Here is a 5,608-nt window from a genome sequence, read left to right as displayed (position 1 = left end):
TTGAGCGTCTGGGCACCCGGCCTGTCCTAAAGCAGGGGAAAGTGTTCAAGTGAGGGAGAAGGGATACAAGAGGAGGTCAGAGAATTTCATAGATGGCAGTCTGCTGATTCCTCTGTAGCACATAGTTGTCATTGTCCTAGCCTAGGGTGGGACAATGTCAGGTCTCTGCTCTACATGTAGTGTTTTGAGACGCTTTAATAAAATGTAATACAGGAACAGAAAATTTCACAGTAGTTTGAGACTTTGTTGTAAATCTAGTCTATACAGGGAAAAATCTCCCCTTTTCAACGACCCAAGACAATGGCAATTTCACAATTGATAAGCATGATGACTATTCATAGCTTAGGTTATCAGTGAGAACCAACAATTCAAAATACACAGATCACTGTTAGTATTCTTTATGGCAGTGCTTCCCAAAGTGGGGCCCGGGGACCCCCAGGGGTACTTGAGGGAGTTCCAGGGGGGACCCAGTTAAATGATAATTTGGAACCAAATGGAACCCATTTGGTTCCATTTGTACACTCTCCGAGTTAAATTAGCATTGACTTTACAATATAAATTGGGGTACCAGAGATATAAATGCTATTAAATGGGGGTCCGTAGACTAATTTATGTTCTTGCCAAATGTGGTTTTTAAGTGGTTCTATACGCACTGTATATTGCGATTGAACAGATGTGAAAGTTCAGCCTCAATAAAAAACAAATGTGAATCCCTAGACTCCTTCAAATTCTAATTCAAAAATCTTCTCTTATGGGAGTCCCTGGCGTGTCTTTTCAAATGGGGGGTCCGCGGGCTAATTAGTGTCAATTTGGGGGTTCTTGACATGAAAAAGTTTGGGAACCACTGCTTTATGGTTATCAAACATTAAGAATAATCACGTTTCTGAGTTCAAGGCCTCTGTCTACACTCTACACTCCTTTTTTCTCTCTACACCAAGTTGCTTCACTGAAAATAGCCAATCTACAAGATCATAACCCCTGTCACAACATGTGTTGTGAGAATCTGCAATTTTTTCCGAATGTTCTCCCCAGAATAGGGATGCTAGAGTTCGTATGGTTAAACATTTGCTAAACGTGTTTGAGATAAGGGATTTTCATCTCTGCTAAATGTATATTACACTCATTAAACAGACATGGTTGATCATTCAATTAAGTAAAACCAAATTAATGAACCAGCTGCTTATTATAATGTAAGAACTAGATAGCATATGGAGAGCAATACGTTTGGCAATGATACTGACACTGTGGTGTATGGGCTTTTACTTAAATTCAACAAGTTGTCTAAGTTAATATATCAGATATACAGTAAGTTATTGTAATGTTACTATTGAAAACAAATATTATCCAAATGAAATTATGTGCAGCAAAATGTACCACAGAATGTCCAACAACAACATAATAAACATGATAGCAATAAGGCCCTGCGATTCTTCATTGACTGGTTGAGTAACTGACAAAACCTTATTTAATTTCACATGCAGCATCATGAAGGACATATAATTTGCCTTCACTATTACGTATGATAAACTAAATAAAAGGAGCCTACCTTTACAGAATGAATGAGTTGAGCTGTTGAAGTTGCTGATGCCAGTATTCCACCTGTTCCTCTCAGCAGATTGCTCTGTGACTGCTGTGGTACAGTAACCTGTGTGCACCCGCCCCGGTCCTCTATGTGCACCGCTCGCACCCGCTCAGCTGGCTTTGCTTACTATGCATATCTTTAAGTTATATCTTGATGCAATGATGGATCAATCTGCATAGAAAACCTTTGTATAATAAGTGCACAATAACCCAGACAAATGCAAACACACTTTACAAGCATAAGTTCACATGCCACACACAGAGAGACAGGAGGAAGAAGTGAGTGGGACCAGAGAGAGAGAGAGAGAGAGAGAGAGAGAGAGAGAGAGAGAGAGAGAGAGAGAGAGAGAGAGAGAGAGAGAGAGAGAGAGAGAGAGAGAGACACACAGAGACAGAGACAGAGAGAGAGAGAGAGAGAGAGAGAGAGAGAGAGAGAGAGAGAGAGAGAGAGAGAGAGAGAGAGAGAGAGAGAGAGAGAGAGAGAGAGAGAGAGAGAGAGAGAGAGAGAGAGAGAGAGAGAGAGAAGCAGACAAGACTGGAGAATGGAAGGAAAATGAAGGGATTAGCAGAGGTTTATTAATTGGAATCCTTCCCCTTTAAGAATGATTGGCAGTTGTTTTCTGGTCAAGTAATTGTTTTAAATGTGGGTTTCCACTCACACCCACAGGAGGAGGCCCGGGCTAATGAAGCCTCAACAAATCTTTCTTTCATATATTTATTGTTTTAGAGACAAAAGCACCACTGAAAGTTTTCACTAATCCCCCCATCATTCATGTGAGGACAATACCACCATGAAAAGCACCAACTATGTAGAGATAGCCACAAGTTAGGACCTAATGCAAGACTCAACAGAACTATGTAGAGATAGCCACAAGTTAGGACCTAATGCAAGACTCAACAGAACTATGTAGAGACTTGGAAAATTGGGTTACAACTACAAGAGCAAACTTTATTCATCTTAATTTGAAAGATCTAAACTTCAACAACACGAACCCTAGCGTCCCTGTTGTGGTCACCTCATATTAGGAAATCATTCCGTGAAAATAGCAGCTCTACAATATCATACGTCAGAACTCAATATGGTTATGGATCCTTTTAACTTTAAACCTGTTATAAGCTTAGCTCACCCGCTCTAGCTTTGACTGAATTATGTAATAAATATTATATTATAGACATTTCCATTATGATCCTTGATTTATTTGAATTAGAATCCAATTTAAACTGTATACATCGTGCAACACGATGTACAGTATACAGTTGTTCATAGAGTTTTATGTTGGGGCACAGAATTGTCAGCTGGGAGCTTACAGTCGGTCAAGGCCATAGACCAAGGTTCATCCTGGCTTAGTGAGGTAAACGACAGAGATCAAGCATGTATCTAATTATGTTAAAGAGATTTCCTCTGGCCTCAATACAAACAGATCGTGTTAAAAACAGCAGGTTGATTCAGTCGTGGTCTTCATTTCTAGGAGGAAAAGGTACTGCAATTTTTAGATTTTTGCTTTTATAGGCCTAAACTGGTCATGGGTAGTTAGATTATGCAGCTATTGCTGGTGAACTATGGTAATGAGGCTGTCAGTCTGCCTGTTTGTCTGCATATATGCATGTCACTCTGTCCACAGATCTGTCCACCAGAGGGTGTTCTGGTTCAACTATGCACAACTCTTAGCCAATTATTTATTGTTCAAATGCAAATGTACCCTTTGAGACCCATAAACCGGAGCAAAATATTATAACGTACTGTATATACTGTAGTCAAAGTTAAAAAAAAAATTAATCCCACGACATCGTAACCCTTTTTTCACTCGGGGCCAATGCCTAAACTGCAATCCTGGGTGCTACTCTCTAGGCCAGTCAATCTAAGCTAAAAAGAGGCATGACCCGAAAGAAATTGTAATAGTAATCGTTCAAGGTTTTTTGTGATCCTTAGGGTCATCCAAATAACATAAAAAATTGATGGATCGAATTTTTTGGGACCATGGTAAATTCAGGGGTTGAAAGTTGGGGTACCATTAAAAACCTAAAAGTAAAATAAATATATTTTTAATTATGCTTCAAGTAGCATGTGACGTGTCAAACTAGGGGTTATGCACGAAAAACACTCCTTGGGCTAAATTAGGCCGTTTTACCCCAAGGAGTGTTTTTCGTGCAAAACGAATGCTTGAAATGGATTCAGAATCATGAATAACCCCTAGTTTGAAACGGCACATGCTACTTAAAGCATAGAAATTTAGAAAGAATTTTCCCTGGTAGGATGTAGCGCATGGAAGTAGTGGAACACGTTGTTCCATTCAGTTCCTTTCCCTTCCATCAGGTGCCTCGGCTGACCAGGGGGAGGCAGTACAGAGACCAGAATTACTGCATGTTTCGTGAGGGAAGAACATGCAAACTCCACACAGAAAGGCCCTTTCGCCAACCCACCTAGGGTATGGACGCTGATGACGCAGATGAGAGAACACGCCCCCCAGCGCCCACAGCGTACCTGGCGGGAATCGACTGCTACCGACTGTGCCACCCTCTAGTCAAAGTTTGACTGTAAAAGACTCTCACTGCCAACTGGCTTAGAAGGTGATCATAGCGTATATCCTCTCCTCATTTTTGTACTTCTACTGTTGTTTCTCCATTATCCTAATTGAGTATAAATTGGTTAAGAAGGAACAGTTCAGTTATCAAGCTGCTTAGTTTTATCAGATGACAATTTAAGTCCCCCTGATCCTATTAGAGACGAAAGCAGCTAACGTGTAAATGCGCTGTGTCAGCTTACTGAGGCAGGTGGGGAAGGCTGGGGTAGAAAGAGAGAGCAATCAGCAATGGTAAGACAAGTAGAGAGAGCTAAAGACAGTGATGGGGGAGGGGAGCACAGTAAAATTTGTGGTGTTTTTAAAGTTTCTGAGTTAAATTAATACTCATGAATGTGGAATGACAAGGTGAAATATTGTGAGATGAAGAAAGAATATTCTTGTGATCCTCTTCTCCCTCTCAGTTTCTCAAACACAAGTGTGCACACAAGGGCACACTTGGAAAAAAAAAAAAAAACGGCGAAAGAGAGACCGGGGCCAGCGATCGCCTCCCCTCAGTCTCCCAGATTCAGCTCAAACAAGGGGTTAAATTAATTTCATTGTTGTTTTTTTAAGTGGTTCTATACGCACTGTATATTGCGATTGAACAGATGTGAAAGTTCAGCCTCAATAAAAAATAAATGTGAATCCCTAGACTCCTTCAAAACCGCTTTCAAAGAGCACTTGCGGGCGGCTGCAATTCGAAACTGGCCCCTGTAAAAAAGTTAACCAAACCCCAAAAAAACCCTATTTTTGAGTGTTGCAACCACTCCAAGGAACAGCAATGTCTGTGTTAACCTATATGTGACTATGTATGTGACTACAGTATGTGACTTTAATGAGTACCAGTAGGGGCGCTGTTGTGCCAGAAACAGAGAGAGATAGATAGTGCTGCACTGTTGCCTGCTAATGAGAGAGAGAGAGAGAGGAGGGGGGGGGGGGGGGGGGGGGAGTTGCACCACTCAGTTCACACGGGTGTGCTTTTTTCCAGTGTATATTTTTGTACTTTAAAGGTACTTTTATATTTGTACGTCTCTAAATGTTCTGATGAATAATTGAAAAGGGTGGACCATGTTGTAAACAAGTGTAATGCTTTATCAGTGTGTCGTCCACAGTTAACAGTTTTTGCATTGAGTTGTGCTTGAAATGTACTGTATGTGCATGCACGCACACAATCCTTGTATAGTAAATGATTAAAACGAAAGTATTAGTACTACTTACCATATTTAGGTAGGGTTGTTTGTTGTCCATAAGAAAAGATCTCCCAGAGGGGAACACCATAGCTCCAGACATCTGACCTTGTTGAGAACTTCTACATGACAATCACAAAAACAACAGTATTTAGATTCACACCCATGATTGTGTAAATAAATACATGGTTATTAATGGCCATACATTTCAGTAAATCCACATGAATAGCATACAATATATACTTACATTGTTAATTTGGTTTGATGAAATTTGGTTAT

Source organism: Protomyctophum bolini (assembly GCF_963924005.1).
Source record: "Protomyctophum bolini genome assembly, chromosome: 8".
NCBI classification, from domain to species: Eukaryota; Metazoa; Chordata; class Actinopteri; order Myctophiformes; family Myctophidae; genus Protomyctophum; species Protomyctophum bolini.
Note: the sequence above shows the minus strand (reverse complement) of the source record.